The 23,663-nt window shown below is 45.2% G+C and overlaps 1 long non-coding RNA gene across 1 annotated transcript in view; it reads left to right on the top strand.

The window, feature by feature from the left end:
- The window catches only part of LOC149435907 (uncharacterized), an 88,006-nt gene that overhangs the window by 8,853 nt on the left and 55,490 nt on the right, over positions 1–23,663 (top strand). The window contains exons 2-3 of the long non-coding RNA XR_016308351.1: positions 514–585; positions 22,375–22,476. This is a non-coding gene — a long non-coding RNA (uncharacterized LOC149435907). The remainder of the gene's footprint in view (positions 1–513; positions 586–22,374; positions 22,477–23,663) is intronic.

Below are 23,663 nucleotides of genomic sequence, written 5' to 3'. Positions count from 1 at the left end.
CAGCCCTCCAGCTGTTGCAAAACTACAAGTCCCATCATCCCAGATTGTAAGCTCCAAGGTTCAGGGCCCTCTAATCCCTCCTGTATTGTTACTGTACTGTCTCCCTCCATAATATAAAGCGCTGAGCAAACTGTCGGCGCTGTATAAGGCCTGTATAATAATAATAATGCCTCTACCTTTGGGAGTCATGCTTTAAATGTCAATCTTGCAATGCCTCATGGGACTTGTAGTTTGGCAACAGCTGGAGGGCCGCCAGCTGTTGCGAAACTACAAGTCCCATCATGCCTCTACCTTTGGGAGTCATGCTTGTAACTGTCAATCTTGCAGTGCCTCATGGGACTTGTAGTTTGGCAACAACTGGTTGGCCGCCAGTTTGACACCAGTGCTTAGACTGTAACTCCTTCTCCGGACTCCATAAATGCCTGTAAGAAATGAAAAAAACTTTATCAATGATTAATCTGAATTACTTCCTATTTAACAAGTTTGTGTTTTTTTTTTTTCTTTTTGTGTCAGGCGCAAAGCTTAGAAAACGCCGTCGAGGAGATGCTGATCCGCCTGGAGGAGCTCTGTGCCATGGTGGACATGGTGAGTCCATGTTATCAGCTGTTCCTGTTGTTCACAAAGATGGCTGCCTGAGCACATACAAAATGGAGCCGCACAACACTGCCCCTAAAGGCCTCTGCCGGGCTGGGAGCTCCGTGTCTGCGTGCTGCTGGCAGCTGTGAGGGGGTGACGTCATCTGTTATGCACTCGGCAGCCGGTAGGTGTGCAGCAGACATGCTGACGAAGCAGCCATATTACGAACAGCCTGCGAAGGATGGCTATGCTTGTTGTTGCACAGAGCAGTTATAGCAGACGCTAGGTGGCAGTAGAGCGAGCAAGTAGGTTAACGCAGATCACCGTGCTCCATTTAACTTGTTCATGGCTTAGGTGCTGAGCTGATATAGTGCACCGTGCAGGCAGGTCTGTTAACCCAACGCGCTCTGTGAATGTTAAACATCAATCACAGAAATTGCAGCAACTCTACTTTACGACCGTCAATACTAGAGGCCTATATACAAGTGCATTGACTATGTGGAGTCATTCATAGCAGTCAGTTTTATTGCAGCTAGATCAGCACAGGTTGAAGGATTATTGCTCTGGCCTACTGGTTTTGTCCATTGGTATTGCTGTATGTGAAGATTTATAGGATCACCCCCCCCCCCCCCCCCTCCCTCCGATTATTCTGTTTAAAGTAGAGGACAACCCAATCACCAAAATCTCATATTTGCTTTATCATGTTAATAAGTTGATACAAATCCTCTAAATCTTCAGCTTTTTATTAAAATAACCCCCTGGTGATTCCACCATCTTTGTTCAGACACTTCGTGGTATGGGGTGACAGCGCCCTGTCTCCCGGTTGTGCGCCCGTGTGTGCACCTAAAAAGTCCCATTGTTTACATCTTTGTTTTCTGAACTATGTGCTCCTGTCTTGTCACCCAGGTATCTCATAGAGACTACAAGTGGCCACACAGATGATGCAGGCAAGGTCCACTGTTTTTGCCATCAGGAAACCCATCCTGAGAAATGCCATGCAGACTGTAGCACGCTGGTTAATACCATGCATTGTCGGGTTTGAGCCCTGGGCGTGACACTATCTGAACGCCTTTTGTATGTTCTCCCTCTGCTTCTATGGGGTAGATAAGATTTATTGTCATTGTAAACAAATTCACAACAAAATTACATTGCAGCTCCTCACATTATACATTCGATCAATCCTCACCTATGCATTGACCATACACAAATAACATTGTATAAAAACACTAACATTTTCTCCATGTAAAACAAAAACTCCCAACCGTAACACACAATAACCCAAATCTATAGAACTGGTGACTTTCATTTCATCTGTGCATTACTAGCCTTAATGGCCCTTGGGAAAAACCTCTCTTTAAAGTGGAAGTAAACCGCAGGTAAGAAACAAAAATGAAAAAATCCCCTGCAAGGAAATGTGCATCCTAGCACCTTAAAACCAAGCCCTCTATCGGCACACTGTGATCGCTGCAGTGGCTTCCATTTTCACCCCGTCTTCCTTCTGGGTTCTCCGACCGTCTAACTGGCCGAGCCACGATGACGTCACTCCTACGCATGCGCGTGTGAGTCCCGAGCCACGGCACAGTACTCTGAAGGAATGGCATGCCCTTGCATGTGCCGGCTCTAAAAAAGAGTGAATATCTCCTTAATGATGCATGTTTAGGAGATATCATAAGCTTTATCATAAGGTACCTGAAGGTAAAAGTTAAAAAATAAGAGTTTACTACCACTTTAAATCTCTTTGTACATAATGATGAACGACACCTCTTGTGATAGCATGGGCTGTAACAGGTCCTCTTTACTGAGGCATCTGGGGTCTGTTAGACCCCACATCTCTTCCTGGGCCTTATGAAACTGAGGTTGTTTGGATGAGATGCTTTCACAGGCTGGTAACAGTCTGTTTATATCAGACCGAAAAACAAAAGTCACAAAATAGTGCATTGTTCTGGTTTCGTAGACCATAGATATGATTGGGGAAGTTCCTGTCCTTGGTCATATCTATGGGAAGGTGGTGGAAAAGCAATCCAGAACCTATTTTGCTTCTCCGATTGTTTTTACATTATAGAGCATCGCTGGTTGAAAAGACTGATACCGGGGTCATGACTGCATGTGGGGCAACGGTCCCAGTATAACCGCTTCAACCCATATCCTATGGGCGAGAAGCAGTTAAAGAGTTCCAGGTAATTTTTCACAGCTATGACCAGTGTAATTATATACTGTATGTGTCATACCTGTGGAAGCTGGAAATCACTGAAATCACCACTCTCCAGTTTTTCGGGGTTCGTTGCCAAGTGGTTGTCCTGCTGCATTGTGAACACAGGAGGCTTGCTTGGCATTCAGAAACCACTTTGCATTTTCTTAGGAAATGCAAAGTGTTCTCTGGACGAGACGGAAAGGCAGGGTGGTGACATCACAATCTCCACTTCATCCAACTTGAGAAAACTTTGTATTCCGTGAGAAAATGGAAAGTGTTCTCTGATTGGATGAGATGGAAAGGCCAGGTGGTGACATCACAATCTCCAATTCATCCAAGTTGAGAAAACTTTGTATTCCTTGAGAGAATGGAAAGTGTTCTCTGATTGGACGAGACGGAAAAGCGGGGTGGTGACATCACAATCTCCAATTCATCTAACTTGAGAAAACTTTGTATTCCTTGAGAGAATGGAAAGTGTTCTCTGGTTGGACGAGACAGAAAGGCGGGGTGGTGACATCACAATCTCCAATTCATCCAACTTGAGAAAACTTTGTATTCCTTGAGAGAATGGAAAGTGTTCTCTGATTGGACGAGACAGAAAGGCGGGGTGGTGACATCACAATCTCCACTTCATCCAACTTGAGAAGACTTTGTATTCCTTGAAAAAATGGAAAGTGTTCTCTGATTGGACGAGATGGAAAGGCGGGGTGGTGACATCACAATCTCCACTTCATCCAACTTGAGAAGACTTTGTATTCCTTGAGAAAATGGAAAGTGTTCTCTGAAGGGCCCCTGTGCCAAGTTTAGTAAGCAGCAGGGCTCAATATGGGACCCGGAAGCTAGAGGCACTCTTTGTAGTAGCGGTGTAGTAGTAGTGTCTAGTGCAGTGATTTCCAGCTTCCAAGGGGATCCCACAGGTATGGCACATACATACTTACATTGCTCCATGCTGGACCTGCTATGTAAACCTATCCATACCTGGAATTCATCATTAAACAGGATAAAGGTGGGAGTCGGTCTATTGGAGAAAGAGGAGGATGGAGGAAGCCCAAGAAAAGACCCGCAGCCATACATGTGGTTGGGTTATGGACACGTGGAGCATTAATGGAGGAGGAGGAGAGTGGAGGCAGCCCAAGAAAAGACCCGCGGCCATACATGTGGTCGGGTTATGGACACGTGGAGCATTAATGGAGGAGGAGGAGAGTGGAAGCAGCCCAAGAAAAGACCCGCAGCCATACATGAGGCCGGGTTATGGACATGTGAAGCATTAATGGAGGAGGAGAGTGGAGGCGGCCCAAGAAAAGACCCGCGGCCATACATGTGGTTGGGTTATGGACACGTGGAGCATTAATGGAGGAGGAGGAGAGTGGAGGCAGCCCAAGAAAAGACCCGCAGCCATTCAGTCCCATTGACTGAAAACTGGCCAAGCCTGGAACTTTGTGGACCAGAATTGTCCTGTTCATGTATGTAATGCAAGTCCCTTTTCTGGGTGCCATTGGTCATACCAATGTATGATTTACACTTCAATGGGACCTCTGTAACTAGCTGACTTTTCTCCGGTCCTTGTCAACCACACATTCCTGCTGTGTATTCTCTGACCACTTCTTTGCACACCCGAGTACCTTCAAGTCCATTAAGTGGATCACTCATATTTCACCTCACCCCTTGACTCCATCATTTATTTACAGCATTGACAAAAATGCAATTTAATTTTCATGGTGGAGAATGAACTAAAACCTGAGAGGCCCCACGTCAGCCATTTTGTAAAAGCTTCCCTCCACATCCTGACTCATGAAATGGAAGGACGTCCTTGTCTCCAGGGCGCAGTGACTCCAGCTGACCAGAGGGGGAGCTCTTCCTACACTCATTCCAGTGGTCGGAGTGTTTTGTAGCAGAGATAAGTCTTTGCCGACCTGATTTGGATTTGCAGCTTGGAAAATGAAGCACTTACCTCGCTGACACGTCGCACACAGGCCGCCATGTGCACTCTAATGCTCGTCAGCACCATTTTTTTTTTATAGTAGCATACATTATAGCAGACAATTATATTGCAGTGCATTTCAGCTAGATCCGTACAGGAGGAAGAGTGATTTTTTGGCCTACTGGCTTTGTCTATTGGTATTGCTGTGTATGCAGGTTTATTAGGATGCCCCCCCCCCCATTATTCTATTTAAAGTAGATGACGACGCAATCACTAAAATCTCATATAATCTTTATCTTATTAATATCATTTCTAAAGCTGATTCCAATCATCTAAGTTTGCAGCTTTTTATTAAACTAGCCCCCTGGTGATCCCATCATGGAGGTCCTTCTTCAGACACTTCCTGGTATGGTGTGACAACATTCTGTCTCCTGACTGTGCTCCTGTGTTGTCACCCAGGCATCTCATAGAGACTACAAGTGACCGTTTCCTCATAGATACTGCAGGCATGGTCCACTGTTATTGCCATCAGGAAACCCATCCTGAGATGCAGACCAGTAGTAGGCTTTGCTGCAGCTAACAGCATTTCAGGAAGCACAGTGGCATGGTGGTTACTGCTTCTGCCTTACACTGCTGGACTCCCTGGTCTGAATCCTGCACCTGGTACTAGAGGAATGTATTTTGTATGTTCTCTCTCTGCCCCCATGGGGTTCAAGATGTGTGATCTGAGCAACAACGTGGCCCAGTAATTTCCTGATAAAAGGGATGCCAAGACATGTCAGTAATACTGCTTATTGATCACGACATTCCATGAACACTGTTTCTGTATGAAGTGCCAATATTATGTAGATAACAGTGTGGCCCAGGCCATGGATAGACCCTGGCGGGTCTCAATGCTGCACCTTTGGGGTCCAGTACAGGAGCAATGCCTATACCCTCCTATTGCTGGGCTTGTCTACATTATATAATTAAAGTGTGCAGTTTTATGAACGGGAAACACCCATAAAAGAGAGAAGAGGATCCCTACTGATTGATATGCAATGAAGAGTTCAATGTGTGGCACTCCCCATTACACATATACTTCAGGGGAGTTGGAGGCTGGTGACTTCATAGGGGATCCCTATATATAAATCTGCAGCCATTCCAGGGTCCCGGGTCTCTCCTGTATAATTAGTCCATGTATAAGATACAAAAGACTTTCTCACAAGGCCACTCTTGGCTTCACCTACTCTTCGTTATTTCATCCATAGCCAAAAAAACAACACATTTTAAAAACAGATAAAAATCCAACCACCATTTTTTTTATAAAATCTGCTCTTTCTTTACTACGAATTAAATATGGAAGAGCGGGTGAAGGTGAGAGTCTCCTATGAGATGTTCTTCACCCTTCCTGATAGGGATAGATAGAAGGAATCATGGACATGCCGGGAGCTGCAGGGGATAGGAGGTGGGAATGGATGAGAAATGTAAAAAGTGAATTAGGTGGAAACGCTTACAGATGAACTCCAGGTATGACAATTTTTCACATAGTTACATTGTTCCAGCTATGACCAGTATAATTATATACTGTATGTGTCATACCTGTGGAAGCTGGAAATCACTGTTCTAGGCACCACTTTTCCAGAGATCTCCAGTTTTCCTGGGGTCCTGTGCCGAGTGGTTGTCCTGCTGCATTGTGAACACAGGAGGCCACTTGCTTGGCTCGGGAGCCATTCAGGGAGCACTTTGCATTTTCTCAGTGAGGTGGAAAGGCAAGGTGGTGACATCACAATCTCCATTTCATCCAACATGAGAAAATGGAAAGTGTTCTTAGAATGGCTCCCGTACCAAGTGGGTGACCTCCTGTGTTTAGTAAGCAGCAGGGCAGCCACTCAGCATGGGACTCGGAAGCTAGAGGCAATCCTTGTAGTAGCGGTGTAGTAGTAGTAGTGTCTACTGCAGTGATTTCCAGCTTCTAGGAAGATCCAACAGGTATGGCACATACATTACTTACATTGCTCCATGCTGGACCTGCTATGTAAAACTATCCATACCTGGAATTCATCATCAAACAGGATAAAGGTGGGAGTCGGTCTAATGGAGGAGGAGAGTGGAGGAAGCCCAAGAAAAGACCTGCAGCCATACATGTGGTTGGGTTATGGACACGTGGAGCATTAATGGAGGAGGAGGAGAGTGGAGGTAGCCCAAGAAAAGACCCGCAGCCATACATGTGGTTGGGTTATGGACACGTGGAGCATTAATGGAGGAGGAGGAGAGTGGAGGTAGCCCAAGAAAAGACCCGCAGCCATACATGTGGTTGGGTTATGGATACGGGGAGCATTAATGGAGGAGGACGAGAGTGGAGGTAGCCCAAGAAATGACCCGCAGCCATACATGTGGTCGGGTTATGGACATGTGGAGCATTAATGGAGGAGGAGGAGATTGGAGGCAGCCCAAGGAAAGACCCGCAGCCATACATGTGGTCGGGTTATGGACACGTGGATCATTAATGGAGGAGCAGAGAGAAGTGACTGAGATTGATGGTACCATTATTTCAGAATTGGCCCATTGACTGAAAACTGGCCAAGCCTTTAACTTTGTGGACCAGAATTCTCCTGTTCATATATGTAATGCAAGTCCCTTGTGTGGGTGCCATTGGTCATACCGATGTATGATTTACACTTCAATGGGACCTCTGTAACTATCTGACTTTTCTCCAGTCCTTGTCAACCACACATTCCCATTTTTCATTCTCTGATCATTTCTTTGCACACCCGAGTACCTTCAAGTCCATTAAGTGGGCCACTCATATTTCACCTCACCCCTTGACTCCATCATTTATTTACACCATTGACTAAGATGCAATCTAATTTTCATGGTGGAGAATGAACTAAAACCTGAGAGGCCCCAGGTCAGCCATTTTGTAGAAGCTTCCCTCCACATCCTGACTCATGAAATGGAAGGACGTCCTTGTCTCCAGGACGCAGTGACTCCGGCTGACCAGAGGGGGAGCTCTTCCTACACTCATTCCAGTGGTCGGAGTGTTTTGTAGCAGAGATAAGTCTTTGCCGACCTGATTTGGATTTGCAGCTTGGAAAATGAAGCACTTACCTCGCTGACACATTGCCCACAGGCCGCCATGTATGCCCATGGACCCCCAAATCTCGTAAACACTATTTTTTTTTTTTTTTATTGTAGCATACAGTATAGTAGACAGATTTATTGCAGCTAGATCAGTACAGGTTGAAGCATCATTTCTCTGGCCCACTGGCTTTGTCCATTGGTATTGCTGTGTGTGCAGGTTAATTAGGATGACCCCCGATTAGTCTGTTTAAAGTAGATGACAACCCAATCATCGAAATCTCATAAAATCTTTATCACAATAATACCAGTTCTAAAGTGGATTCCAAACCTCTAAATCTACCACTTTTTATTAAACTAACCCCCTGGTGATCTTACCATGGAGGTCCTTGTTCAGGCACTTCCTGATATGGGGTGACAGTGCTCTGTCTCCTGATTGTGCTCCTGTGTTGTCACCCAGGTATCTCATACAGACTACAAGTGACCGTTTCCTCATACATGATGCCGGCATTTTCCATTGTTATTGTCATCAGGAAACCCATTCTGAGAAATGACCTGCAGACCAGTAGTAGGCTTTGCTGCAGCTAACAGCTTTAGTGGTAGTACGGTGGCATGCGGATTAATATTTCTGCCTTACAATATGGGGGTTCCTGGTTTGATCTCTGGGTGTGACACTAGCTGAATGTATTTTGCATCTTCTTCCTCTGCCTCCATGGGGTGCCGTATTAGTCAGTGCAAGCTGTAATCTGAGCTACAACGCGGCCCAATAATTTCCTGATAAAATGGGTGACGAAACATATCAGTAATGCTGCTTACTAATGAAGACATATCAGTAATACTGTTTATTTATGAAGTGCCGACGTCATGCAGTGCTGTACATACAGAGCTGCCATTAGAAATCACGGGGCCCCATACAGCCTTCCTTGACAGGACCAGCTCTCTGTCTTCCTCCTCTGGTGGGTGGGGGGTAGCTGTGTAGGCCAGGCCACAGACATATTCTGCCGGGTCTTGCTGGGGAACCTTTGAAACCCAGTACAGGAGCAATGCCTCTACCCCCCAGTTGGTGGTCCTGTGTACATCAGATAACTAAAAGGTGCAGTTTTATGCCTCTAAAACACCCACAAGAAGGAGAGAAGGACCCCTACTGATTGATATGCAAGAGTTCAGTTGGTTGGCTTGAGCGCCATGCATGGAACACTTGGCTTTTTCCCTATGAATGCAAAGCGCTCTATGCTTGGATGAGGTAGAGAGGCGGGGTGGTGACATCACAATCTCCACTTTGTCCAATCAGAGAACACTTTACATTCATTGAAAGAATGCAAAGTGTTCTCTGAATGGCGCACATGTCAAGTGGGTGACCTCTTGTGTTCAGTAAGCAGCAGAACAGCTTCTTGGTACTAGACTCAGAAGAAATCAGCAATCACTGTAGAAGCAATGCCTAGTACAGCTTCCAGGGGAGTCCCAGAGGAATGCTTTATATATACATATACTGTATATACATACCTGGAATTTACCTTTTTTTTTTTTCACGGAGGTGCGAAAAAACTAAAACTGGTAAGTGAACAAGAAAACACCCGCAGCTATACATGTGGTTGGGTTATGGACACGTGGAGCATTAATGGAGGAGAAGGAGAGTGGAGGCAGCCCAAGAAAAGACCTGCAGCCATACATGTGGTCGGGTTATGGACACGTGGAGCATTAATGGAGGAGAAGGAGAGTGGAGGCAGCCCAAGAAAAGACCTGCAGCCATACATGTGGTCGGGTTATGGACACGTCGAGCATTAATGGAGGAGGAGGAGAGTGGAGGCAGCCCAAGAAAAGACCCGCAGCCATACATGTGGTTGGGTTATGGACACGTGGAGCATTAATGGAGGAGAAGGAGAGTGGAGGCAGCCCAAGAAAAGACCCGCGGCCATACATGTGGTTGGGTTATGGACATGTGGAGCATTAATGGAGGAGAAGGAGAGTGGAGGCAGCCCAAGAAAAGATTCGCAGCCATACATGTGGTTGGGTTATGGACACGTGGATCATTAATGGAGGAGCAGAGAGAAGTGACTGAGGTTGGAGGTATCATTATTTCAGAATTGTCCCATTGACTGAAAACTGGCCAAGCCTGGAACTTTGTGGACCAGAATTGTCCTGTTCATGTATGTAATGCAAGTCCCTTGTGTGGGTGCCATTGGTCATACCGATGTATGATTTACACTTCAATGGGACCTCTGTAACTATCTGACTTTTCTCCAGTCCTTGTCAACCACACATTCCTGTTGTGTATTCTCTGATCACTTCTTTGCACACCCGAGTACCTTCAAGTCCATTAAGTGGACCACTCATATTTCACCTCACCCCTTGACTCCATGGTTTATTTACACCATTGACTAAAAAGCATTCTAATTTTCATGGTGGAGAAGGAGCTGAAACCTAAGAGGCCCCACGTCAGCCATTTTGTAGAAGCTTCCCTCCACATCCTGACTCATGAAATGGAAGGACGTCCTTGTCTCCAGGGCGCAGTGACTCCGACTGACCAGAAGGGGAGCTCTTTCTACACAGCTGGTTGTCATTCCAGTGGTTGGAGTGTTTGTAGCAGAGATAAGTCTTTGCCGACCTGATTTGGATTTGCAGCTTGGAAAATGAAGCACTTACCTCGCTGACACGTCGCACACAGGCCGTCATGTACGCCCATGGACCCCAGATGCCCATCAACGCCATTTGTTTACAGTTAAAGGCCTACATTATAGGGAAACCAGTCCAGAGCAATGATGTGTATCCAACCCTGGAGCAAGTACATGCAGACAGGAAATGTCTGAACAAGACTGGAGGAGATCAGCACCATAGAGATGTAAAATAGGATAAAAAAAACAAAAATCAATTTAAACAATAAAAATGACAATGATTATGATACACAGTGCACAGAGCAAATGAAATGTCAGCCAGTCAAGGTTTACATCTTCTGTAATTATTATCTCATCACTGAGTAGTTTTTGATCTTTTATAGAAACATTTTCATCAGATCTTCATAGCTGAAGTGTGATCTTCTGCTGCCCTCTCTGCTTCTTCATCTTCATCAACATTCTAATAAAATGGTTTAAATAAAACCTTTCCATTTTCATTACATACCTCATCTTAGGATATCATCACAGGCTCTCTGTGTTTCACTATGCAATGAAGGCAGATCATGGCTGGTGGGAGGGGCCAGCAGGTTGTTGTACTTAGTTTGCTGAAAACATCACAACACCCTGCCTCAGTACTCCTCTCAAGGGTCTTCAGTCCTGATGCTAGCAGTGATCTGGTTCTTGGGGGGAGCTGCACAAACATCAAAATGCCTTGATGGGTGGATGTCATTTGGGAGGAGTGAGTGCTCCTAGGCAGGATGTTTTTGCATACAGATCACCCTAGGCATTGCCCACTTGTGATACTGAGCCTCCATGATTGAAAATGCTGAAAGGGGCAGGCCAGGGAAGTCAGGCTGTGGAGGAAAGATCGAGATGATGCTGGACGTCCTCCAGCCAGAAAATGAGACGGACTCTATCTAACTTGGTGCAGCTTCTAATGCACATTGTGAGACGCTCACAGTGTGCAGTGAAATCAGAAGAAACAGTTTAAGTCCAGGAGAGGAGCGGATCCAACTGCAAGACTGAAGGGAAGTCTGGAGGTCAGGTCTAAGAGACGGCCCAATCTAGGCCCCTCTGTAGTGACCGCCATGTTTTACTCGTCGATAATCCCTAAACTGCGCAGCATTCAATGTTACATTTGGATCTTATTAATGTTCTCGCTGTAAAAACTGAACCCCAGTTTCATGCTTCCCCATCTTGTGCGGTCTGTAATATTTTCTATCATTTTCACATTGATTTGAATTTCTGCAGAAAAAGGGAGGAGCATGGCGGCAGTGAGATCTGTATGAGGCCCGGAAAACGCCGGCTTTTTCTCAGGACGGGAATTCAGTTTAGCGTTTCTGAAGTTTTGCTGAAGAACACGGATTGCTTTTTCGGCGTCTTTTTTTTAGGATGCTTAATGCGTACAGAGACTTCCTTTTACAGGCTGGTGTGTCCTCCACGGTGGGTTTCCACTGATTCCGCCTCTTTAATTCTGTGATTTTCATCCATGTTCATGTATCATCAGCCAGGAACTCTTTACTGTCACTATGCAGGGAGAGCGGTCTTTGTAATATCGCAGGCCGTAGAAGGAAATGATCATAGCCTCACAGGTATTATATAACCATGTTGCATCTTTTATCTTTTGTCAGAACTAACAACCCCAAGTACTACCCTGATATCCATCAACTCCATCCATCCGTCAACTCCATCCATCCATCAACTTCAAGCCTAGGAGCACAGACATTTCTCATTTTAGGCTCGAAAATAAAGACTCTTGCTACCGTAAACCATGGCATCAATATTCTGAAATAAGAACCACTGAAGCAACCAGTGAGACATCTTTTGTCCCAGAGCAGCATGAAATGTGATTGGCTGCTGTGAGGCAATGTGGACAGTTGTTACGGAAGTTACTTTAGCCGCTTGATTGCCAGCCTTTATTACCAGGACATAGTTAGTACTTTGATACTTTAAAAATGCCAGAACTGTACAACGCCCCCCCTCCACCAAATGTACCCTTTTTTGGAAAGTTGTCATCCCAAAGTGATCTAATTTTTTGGAATTGAAGAAACCTGTTGGTACTGGATGAAAGGCATGGAGCTTGGTAATGGTGTGCTAGATACAGTGTGTCATAAATGTACGGGTCATGCACAGAGGTGAAGGGGTTAATGTACAGGTCATACATAGAGGTGAAGGGGTTAATGTACAGGCCACACACAGAGGTGAAGGGGTTAATGTACAGGCCACACACAGAGGTGAAGGAGTTAATGTACAGCCCACACACAGAGGTGAAGGAGTTAATGTACAGCCCACACACAGAGGTGAAGGGGTTAAAGTACATGTCATACATAGAGGTGAAAGGGTTAATGTACAGGCCACACACAGAGGTGAATGGGTTAATGTACAAGCCACACACAGAGGTGAATGGGTTAATGTACAGGACACACACAGAGGTGAATGGGTTAATGTACAGGACACACACAGAGGTGAATGGGTTAATGTACAGGCCACACACAGAGGTGAATTGGTTAATGTACAGGTCATACATAGAGGTGAAGGGGTTAATGTACAGACCACACACAGAGGTGAATGGGTTAATGTACAAGCCACACACAGAGGTGAATGGGTTAATGTACAGGACACACACAGAGGTGAATGGGTTAATGTACAGGACACACACAGAGGTGAATGGGTTAATGTACAGGCCACACACAGAGGTGAAGGGGTTAATGTACAGGTCATACATAGAGGTGAAGGGGTTAATGTACAGGTCATACTTAGAGGCAAATGGGTTAATGTACAGACCACACACAGAAGTGAATGGGTTAATGTACAGGTCATACTTAGAGGTGAAGGGGTTAATGTACAGGTCATACTTAGAGGTGAATGGATTAATGTACAGGTCATACTTAGAGGTGAAGGGGTTAATGTACAGGTCATACTTAGAGGTGAAGGGGTTAATGTACAGGTCATACTGAGAGGTGAATGGGTTAATGTACAGGTCATACTTAGAGGTGAAGGGGTTAATGTACAGGTCATACTTAGAGGTGAAGGGGTTAATGTACAGGTCATACTTAGAGGTGAAGGGGTTAATGTACAGGTCATACTTAGAGGCGAATGGGTTAATGTACAGGTCATACTTAGAGGCAAATGGGTTAATGTACTGGTCACACCCAGAGGTGAAGGGGTTAATGTACAGGCCAGACAGGTGAATGGGTTAATGTACAGGCCACACCCAGAGGTGAAGGGGTTAATGTACAGGTCACACACAGAGGTGAAGGGATTAATGTACAGGCCACACACAGAGGTGAAGGGGTTAATGTACAGGTCAAACATAGAGGTGAAGGGGTTAATGTACAGTCCACACACAGAGGTGAAGGGGTTAATGTACAGGTCATACATAGAGGTGAATGTGTTAATGTACAGTTCATACACAGAGGTGAATGGGTTAATGTACAGGCCACACACAGAGGTGAAGGGGTTAATGTACAGGTCATACATAGAGGTGAATGGGTTAATGTACAGACCACACACAGAGGTGAATGGGTTAATGTACAGGTCACACCCAGAGGTGAAGGGGTTAATGTACAGGCCACACACAGAGGTGAAGGGGTTAATGTACAGGCCACACACAGAGGTGAAGGGGTTAATGTACAGGCCACACACAGAGGTGAAGGGGTTAATGTACAGGCCACACACAGAGGTGAATGGGTTACTGTGCCTTCAGTAGGAGGATGGAGATGAAGGGTTAATGTAAAGGAGAGGATGGGGGGGGGGGAAGGATACAAGGCTTGTTCAAACATGTTTTTGCTGCCCCCCAGCCTCACCCCCTTTAGCTGCAGAGGCAGCACCAGGGGGGTGTACACTTATATACCTTTATACCCTCGGTTGTGTTGCACCTGCCAAGTATGCCCCACTCAGGTGAATGAGTCCGCTCTGCGAGCGCCCCGCAATGTTCCTGAGTTCAAGGGGTTCAATACGTGGCCTCCTCACTGCTTCTCAAATGCTCCCTGAAGAGTGATCCAACCTCGGAGTGACCAAAGCAAGTGTGAATGAGCCCTAAGACAAGATCACAGAATCAACCCCCCCCCCAATGTAAATAGTAATACTGTTTACATTTGTGATCCATGGGATTGGTCACAAGGTACAGAGCCGCTCAGACGTGCTCTGTACACTATGGGGGTTTATTTACTAAAGTAGGAGAGTGCCAAATCAGGTGCAGCTCAGAATAGAAACCAATCAGCTGCCAGGTTCCATTGGCAAAGCCTCATTGAACAAGCTGAGGCTAGAAGCTGATTGGCCACCATGCACAGCTGCACCAGATTCAGAGTGAATCAGGTTTAGTAAATCTCCCCCCTATGTCTGTGATGGGGGGGGGGGGGCTCAGATCACAGCAATTATTGGGCACACTGGCTGGCCTGAGCATCATTTATAAATGACACCAACGTAGACAAACGGTTGAACTAAAGGCAAAGCTTTATTCATTTCCGATAAAGTAAGGGGAGGGTTCAAGGAAGCTTTGCCAATAAATCCTGGAAGCTGATTGGTTTCTATGAAGAAGTGCACCTGATTTTGCACCCTCCAGCTTTAGTAAATAAACCCCCATAGTGTACAGAGCTCATCTGAGCGGCTCTGTACCTTGTGATCACTGTGATGACCAATCCCATCGATTACAAATGTCCATTGGGGAGACTTCCCTTCACTTCCTGACTCACAGCCAACAGGAAGAGGGAGGAAATCCCTGCAAAGTGAAGGGATCTAGACTCCCCATTGGCATTCTATTCTTCTATTCCCCTTCTCCCCTTCTATTCCTGTTCTGGGGACAACCCAAAATTGAGGATTTTCTTTTACTTCCAGTAATAAGGCCAATAGAGAGGTTGAATCTCCCTAACGGGGACCTAGACAGCAATAAAACCTGGGAGGAGGTCGAATCCCTCTCCACTCCGTCCAAAACTCCTTTCTAGCCATCGGCCACATCAACCACAATACAAGACCAGCTCTGTTTGGTTTGGGTTGACGGTTTTTCAGGTTGCAGATGACGGTTGTATGTTTTATGCCATCACTTTATTTCCACATCATGAGATGGCAGACAAGATGGCGGCTGAAAACTTTATCAACACCCCCCGTGGACAAACCAGGCTCTCATTTACACCTAGACAGGTGTTAGGAACCACAGGGAGCGTTCTTCACCTTGGCGTGGTTAATTACGCCTCTCAATTAAAATGCAGCGTTGTTTTCTACAACCGTCTGAGAAGGAGCTGAAAACTGAGAGGCCCCAGGTCAGCCATTTTGTAGAAGCTTCCCTCCACATCCTGACTCATGAAATGGAAGGACGTCCTTGTCTCCAGGGCGCAGTGACTCCAGCTGTCCAGAGGGGGAGCTCTTCCTACACTCATTCCAGTGGTCGGAGTGTTTGTAGCAGAGATAAGTCTTTGCCGACCTGATTTGGATTTGCAGCTTGGAAAATGAAGCACTTACCTCGCTGACACGTCGCACACAGGCCGCCATGTATGCCCATGGACCCCAGATGCCCATCAGCTTCATTTTTCTCAGAGCTGAAGGTCTACATTTTCCATTAAATGGAATCTGCCTAATAATGAATGACATTGTGCAATCATCCAATGAGAAAACAATTGTGCCATCCTGCAAAAAAAAAAAAAATTATAATATCATTTATAATATAAAAATGGGTAATTGGCGCTTTGCAGCCATTGGCCATCAGAAGATAGAGGAGTGGGCTGAGACTTGTAGTTCTCTCAGAGCTAGAGCGGTATTAATCGCCTGTCAGTATCTGTATGCCTGTATACTGGCAGGATCAATGGGGGGTACTTAACACCTCCTTATAAAACCTTTTTATCTATCTATCTATCTATCTATCTATCTATCTATCCCTCCCATATCTATCTATCTATCTATCTATCTATCTGTCTATCTATCTATCTATCTATCCCTCCCATATCTATCTATCTACCTACCTATCTATCTATCTATCTACCTACCTATCTATCTATCTATCTATCTATCTATCTATCTATCTGTATCTATATCTGACAGTAGCAGGGGCGGACTGACCATTTGGAAACTCGGGCACTGCCCGAGGGCCCGGGGTCAGTAGGGGGCCCCATGAGATGCCCCTGGTACCTTTTTCATAGGCTTTTTTGAGTTTGGGCAAGGACACAGGGGCCCCATGATTCCCTATTGCCCGGGGGCCCCATGAGTTGTCAGTCTGCCCCTGGACAGTAGTTAACACTTCTGCCTTGTAGTACTGTTTTAAACCCTGGCCAGGACACTATCTGCATTGAATGTTCTTGTGCTTGTTCTCTCTCTTTCTTGGATTTCTTTTTCTTGGCTTTCTCTCTCTCTCTTTCCTGGATTTCTCTCTCTTTCTCTGCTTTCACTCTCTCTTACCGGGCTTTCTCTTTCTTGCCTTTCTTTCTCTCTCTCTCTCTCTCTCTCTTCCTGCTTTCTCTCTCCTTCTTGGCTTTCTCTCTCACTTTTCTCTCTCTTACCTCTTTCTCTCATACCCTGCTTTTTCTTACTTTCTTGGCTTTCTCTCGCTCTTTCTCGTCCTTCTCTTTCTTGGCGTTCTCTCTCTCTTTTCTGGCTTTCTCTCTTTCTTGGTTTTTCTCTCTCTCTCCCCCCTCCAGCTTTCTCTCACTCTTTCTTGTCCTTCTCTCTTTCTTGGCTTTCTCTCTCTTCAGGTTTTCTCTCTCTTTCCATGCTTTATTTCTCTTTGCTGGCTTTCTTTCTCTCTTCCAGCTTTCTCTCTCTTTCTTGGCTTTCTCTCTCTCTTTTCTGGCCGGCTTTCTCTCTTTCTTGGTTTCTCTCTCTCCTCCAGCTTTCTCTCTTTTTTGGCTTTCTCTCACTCTTTCTTGTCCTCTCTTTCTTGGCTTTCTCTCTCTTCTGGTTTTCTCTTTTCTTGGCTTTCTCTCCCAGCTTTCTCTCTCTTTTCTGGCTTTCTCTCTTTCTTGGTTTCTCTCTCTCTATCTCTCTCTCTCCTCCGGCTTTCTCATTTTTGGCTTTCTCTCACTTTTTCTTGTCATTCTCTCTTTCTTGTCCTTCTCTCTTTCTTGGCTTTCTCTCTCTACTGGTTTTCTCTCTCTCTTTCTTGGCTTTTTCTATTTCCTTGCTTTCTCTCTCATTCTTTGCTTTCTCTTTCTTTCCCGGCTTTCTTTCTCTTTGCTGGCTTTTTCTCTCTCTCTCTTCCAGCTTTCTCTCTCTTTCTTGGCTTTCTCTCTCTCTTTCTTGTCCTCTCTTTCTTGTCTTTCTCTCTTTCTGGGCTTTCACTCTCTCTTTCCTGGCTTTCTCTCTCTTTCATGGCATTCTTTCTCTTTCTTGGCTTTCTCTCTCTCTTTCTCCACTTTCTCTGTCTTTCTTGGCTATCTCTCTCTCTTTCCAGGCTTTCACTCTCTTTCTTGGCTTTCTCTCTTTCCAGGCTTTCTCTCTCTTTCTAGGCTTTCTCTCTTTCCTGGCTTTCTCTCTCTTTCTTGGCTTTCTCTCTTTCCTGGCTTTCTCTCTCTTTCTTGGCTTTCTCTGTCTCTCTTGGCTTTCTCTCTTTTTCTTGGATATATCTTTCTGTTTCTCAGCTTTCTCTCTCTTTCTTGTCTTTCTCCCTGTCTTTCCCGGCTTTCTCTCTCCTTCTTGGCTTTCTCTCTTTCCCGGCTTTCTCTCTGTTTCTTGTCTTTCTCTCTCTCTTTCCCGGCTTTCTCTCTCTTTCTTGGCTTTCTCTCTTTCCCGGCTTTCTCTCTGTTTCTTGTCTTTCTCTCTTTCCCGGCTTTCTCTCTGTTTCTTGTCTTTCTCTCTCTCTTTCCTGGCTTTCTCTCTCTTTCTTGGCTTTCTCTCTTTCCCGGCTTTCTCTCTGTTTCTTGGCTTTCTCTCTTTCCCGGCTTTCTCTCTCTTTCTTGGCTTTCTCTGTCTCTCTTGGCTTTCTCTCTTTTTCTTGGATATATCTTTCTGTTTCTCAGCTTTCTCTCTCTTTCTTGTCTTTCTCCCTGTCTTTCCCGGCTTTCTCTCTCCTTCTTGGCCTTCTCTCTTTCCCGGCTTTCTCTCTGTTTCTTGTCTTTCTCTCTCTCTCTTTCCCGGCTTTCTCTCTCTTTCTTGGCTTTCTCTCTGTTTCTTGTCTTTATCTCTCTCTTTCCCAGCTTTCTCTTTCTTTCTTGGCTTTCTCTCTCTCTTTCCTGGCTTTTTCTATTTCCTTGCTTTCTCTCTCATTCTTTGCTTTCTCTTTCTTTCCCGGCTTTCTTTCTCTTTGCTGGCTTTTTCTCTCTCTCTCTTCCAGCTTTCTCTCTCTTTCTTGGCTTTCTCTCTCTCTTTCTTGTCCTCTCTTTCTTGTCTTTCTCTCTTTCCTGGCTTTCTCTCTCTTTCATGGCTGTCTTTCTCTTTCTTGACTTTCTCTTTCTTGGCTTTCTCTCTCTCTTTCTCCACTTTCTCTGTCTTTCTTGGCTATCTCTCTCTCTTTCCTGGCTTTCACTCTCTTTCTTGTCTTTCTCTCTCTCTCTTTCCCGGCTTTCTCTTTCTTTCTTGACTTTATCTCTCTCTTTCCTGGCTTTCTCTCTCTCTCTCTTTCTTGGCTTTCTCTCTTTCCCGGCTTTCACTCTCTTTCCTGGCTTTCTCTCTCTCTCTTTCTTGGCTTTCTCTCTTTCCCGGCTTTCACTCTCTTTCTCAGCTTTCTCTCTTTTTCTTGGTGTTTTCTCTCTCTCCTGGATTTCTCTATCACTTTCTTGGCTTTCTCTCTTTCTCTTCTTCCATCCTTCTCTCTGTCTTTCTTGCCTTTCTTTCTCACTTCCTCGGTGTTCTTTCTCCAGGCTTTCTATCCATCTTTCTTGGCAATCTCCATCTCTGTCCTGGCGTTCTCTTTCTTGCCTTTCTCTCTCTCTCCCTCCCCCTCTCTCTCTCCCTCCCAGCTTTCTCTCTCTCTTTCCTGGCTTTTTCTCTTTCTTGCCTTTCTCTCTCCCTCTCTTCTCTCTCTCTCTCCCTCCCAGTTTTCTCTCTCTCTTTCCTGGCTTTTTCTCTTTCTTGCCTTTCTCTCTTTTTTGGATTTTTCTCTTTCTTGGCTCTCTCTCTTTTCTGAATTTCTCTCTTGTTCTTGGATTTCTTTCTCTCTTTCTTGCCTTTCTCTCCCTTCCTCCCTCCTGGCTTTCTCCTCCTCTCTCCCAGCTTTCTCTCTCTCTTTCCTGGCCTTTTCTCTTTCTTGGCTTTTTCTCTTTTTTGGATTTCTCTCTCTTTCTTGGCTTTCTCTCTTTTCTGGATTTCTCTCTCGTTCTTGGCTCCCTCCTGGCTTTCCTTTTCTCTCTCCCAGCTTTTTAACTCGCCTTCTCTCTCTTTCTTTTTCGTTTTCTCTCTCCCCCTTCCTTTCTTTCTGTTTCTTTCTCTATATAGATCAATCCTTAGACACACACAGAGTATGTCTAGAATTTTAACATTCTTTACAACGTTTGGATGGTGATAGTTGCATGTGATATAATCAGAGTCAGTAAGCTGCATTAGTAGCTCTGTGTCAGCAAGCGTGCAGTGTTGGAAGCGTCACAGCACATTACTACAGAAGAGGAGCTCCAGGCGGCCGGCGGGGCGGCTGTGCAGCCTTTATATGTGGAATGATGAGAAGATGGAAGTGACTCCGGGTGATTATATGATATTCTGCGTCTCCCCTTACTGTCACACATAACCATATTAGAGAGATCCGTCACTCACACTATACCAGGAGGCTCCTCACCAGGGGCGGACTGACCATTTGGAAACTTGGGCACTGCCCGAGGGCCCGGGGTCAGTAGGGGGCCCCATGAGATGCCCCTGGTACCTTTTTCATAGGCTTTTTTCAGTTTGGGCAAGGACACAGAGGCCCCATGATCCCCTATTGCCCGGGGGCCCCATGAGTTGTCAGTCCGCCCCTGCTCCTCACTATACAATATATAAGATGCAGTGTCCTCCTGTCCTTATACTAGTTTCTCTGCAGTGTAAGGATCGGAGTCCCCAAGGGGGTCAGTCAAGTCCTTATAGTTTACAGAATTGGTTATATTTAAAATTCAGGTGAACCTGATATTCACACTGCACGTAAATGCCCAAGGAGCACCGGCCAGCATGACCAGATCACATTATTATTGTTATCCAGAAAATAAAGTTTTCTTATGAACTAAAATTAATAAATAAATACAAATTCTGCTTTTCATTCCTCTAAGCAGCTCAGATCGCATCGCCGCTACTAGGAGCTCTGTGTCTGTTTAGCATCATTAAAAGAATTCCGAGGGTCCTTTGTTCCCTGTCCTGACTAGCTGACTTCCAGTGAGATGAAAGGGAAGAAGAGAATGACAATATCTTACCTTTTGTTCATCAATTAAATTTGTTTTGATGTTCACACTTTGGCTTCCCAATTACCTGAATTTACAATCAACCTTTTCTATCCTGTTATATAGAACATGACTAAAGCTTTAATGTCATGTGTTACTCTAAAAAAGGCCGAAAAACATGAATATAATAATCCATTTGAGTTTTAAAAAAATTAATAATTCTCTGCCATTTGTGTATACTACTGCAAACTGCCAATGTGCAGCAGCTGGAAGAAGTAGAAAAGCAGGAAATAATCTGACCGGCCTGCACCTCAACCCCATAGAACACCTTTGGGATGAATTAGAGCGGAGACTGCGAGCCAGGCCTCCTCCCCCGACATCAGTGCCTGACCTGACAAATGTGCTTCTGGAAGAATGGTCCAACCTTCCCATAGACACCCTCCTAAACCTTGTGGACGGCCTTCCCAGAAGAGTTGAAGCTGTTATAGCTGCAAAGGGCGGGGCCAACTCAATATTGAACCCTACGGACTAAGACTGGGAGGCCATTAAAGTCCATGTGCGTGGAAAAGGCGGGGCCAACTCAATTTTGAACCCTACGGACTAAGACTCTGGGATGCCATTAAAGTCCATGTGCATGGAAAGGGCGGGGCCAACTCAATATTGAACCCTACGGACTAAGACTCTGGGATGCCATTAAAGTCCATGTGCATGGAAAGGGCGGGGCCAACTCAATATTGAACCCTACGGACTAAGACTCTGGGATGCCATTAAAGTCCATGTGCATGGAAAGGGCGGGGCCAACTCAATATTGAACCCTACGAACTAAGACTGGGAGGCTATTAAAGGTCATGTGTGTGGAAAGGCAGGCGGCCGAATACTTTTGGCAATATTATTATTATACAGGATTTATATAGTGCCAACAGTTTGCTCAGCACTTTACAATATAACGAGAGACAATACAGTTCAATACAAGAGGGTTAGAAGGGCCCTGCTCCTTGGAGCTTACAATCTAAGAGGGAGGGGCTAGTGGTACAAAAGGTAATAAATCACAGCTTTTTTAAGTCTGTATGAAATCATGTCACAATGTGCAGCACCAGCATCATTTTTCAGAAAAGCTCCACCTATTATCATTAAAGAGCTGTCCTTGAGATCCTTTTTAGTGACTTTGCCTAGGCTGGGATGATGTCATCTGTCTGCTGCAGGCAGGAGGAAGCATTTCCTCAGTCTCCTACCCTCCAGTCTTCAGACTGTATATTGCAACTTTGTTACAAGATGAAAAGCCGCAGCAGGGGCAGATCTGTGTCAGGCGTTTGTGAGCACAGTCAAGAACTGAGCTGCATAGACACCAGGATTCACATAATGGTGTCATCTCTGAGCAAGCATCATAGTACGGGAATTAAGTGATGACCCTTGGTGATGGAGAAATAAAGATGACAGTGAAACGTAATAAATGGACTGACCATTTGGGAACTCGTGCACCGCCCGAGGGCCCGGTGTCAGTAGGAGGCCCCATGAGATGTCCCTGGTACCTTTCATAGGTTTTTTTGGGTGTGGTTTGAGTGTGGGTGAGGACACAGGGGCCCCATGATCCCCTATTGCCCGTGGGCCCCATGAGTTGTCAGTCCGCCCCTGCACCTTACGCTGAAATATATACAGTATCTGATACTAGGCGGTCCCCTTTTGATCCTTCTTGAACTACGTCTCTGTAGAAGGCTTATTCCATCCTCTAATTTGCTCTCTTGCCTCTTGCAGGTCAGAAACTAATCTTCTATCACACTGGAGGATAAGATCCCCACCGTGAAATTCCAAGTGGAAGAACTGAACAAGGTCTACAAGCGAGTAGATACGTTGGAGGTTGGTGACCCGTTTGTATAGTAATCATTGTGTTTTAATGATGTTTTCCCACTTCCCATGTTCGTGTCTGTTTTCAATAGGAGTAATACCTTCATACCAAGTAGTGTAGACACTCTGTATACTTCCCTCTCCTCAGGAGCGCGACAAATGTTGCAGCGTAAAACAGATTCGTGAATCTGCAGGAATGATGGATTCGGATCTGTTGCACCAAAATTGGTGGACGCACCAAAATGGTGGACTATGGAAAACCTTGAAGAGTGTGGGTCAATCAATGTACACAGTGGACTTTTTTTTAGTGTTCAGATATAATCTGTGTTGTTAAAGTGGAACTTAGGGTGGCCATATGTGCTTGGATAAAGGACTGATTCTTTTTCTGATTGATCTCTTATAGGAAAAATCAATCAATAGTTGGCAACCCATTCAATCAATGGCACACACAGGGAAGTGGACTTCGATCGATAACTAAGATGCGATCGTAACTTATCGATCGCATTGTTGTTTCCACCATGTGATCCCATAATCTGATTGATTGAAATGCAGCTGTATTCACGAGCAAAGCATCTGAGGGCTTCTGATTGATGCATAGCGATTGATGATTTTCTGCCCTGACCAGTCCACTCAGTTTGATCGAATCCAGTCTAAACTCAGTCTAAATTGATTGGAAGGGAAGTAATGGCTATTCGATTCTTTGCAGATTTGATCGCTTTTGCTAAACCAAACATCAATCCAATAATAAAATCAAAGTGTGTATGGCCACCATCATCTCTGTTTTAAAAAAATTGCTAGCAGGTAGGTTTTATGTCAGAAGAAACCCTGTATCTCTTCCACCATCGATGTGCTTTCACGTCTTGCTGACATATTTTTTTTAATTGTACGTACAGACGTACACACAGAGCCCAGTGTACACTTCTACAGAAGAAAAATGCAGCTGCTGAAAGGCGAGGGGAAATACAGGCATTGCATTGCTGTAGAAGGGGACTCTGTGAGGAAAGAGTCTGCATCTGCACGTTACGTCAGGAGCCATTAGGCACAAAACCTTTCATTTAAATATATTCCTCATTAGTCATGAAGGATATAAATCCACTTTATGTGCACCAAATGCCTTTGCAAACCCGGGTATTACCTTGTTAAAGTAGCAGTGACATCATTACTGTGTTGTACAAAGCCTGTGCAGAGAGCAGAGCTGT

This window comes from Staurois parvus, unplaced genomic scaffold, assembly GCF_062004578.1.
Source record: "Staurois parvus isolate SC_StPar_1 unplaced genomic scaffold, SC_StPar_1.0 ptg001451l, whole genome shotgun sequence".
NCBI lineage: Eukaryota > Metazoa > Chordata > Amphibia > Anura > Ranidae > Staurois > Staurois parvus.
This window is presented reverse-complemented; position numbering and strand designations above follow the sequence as displayed.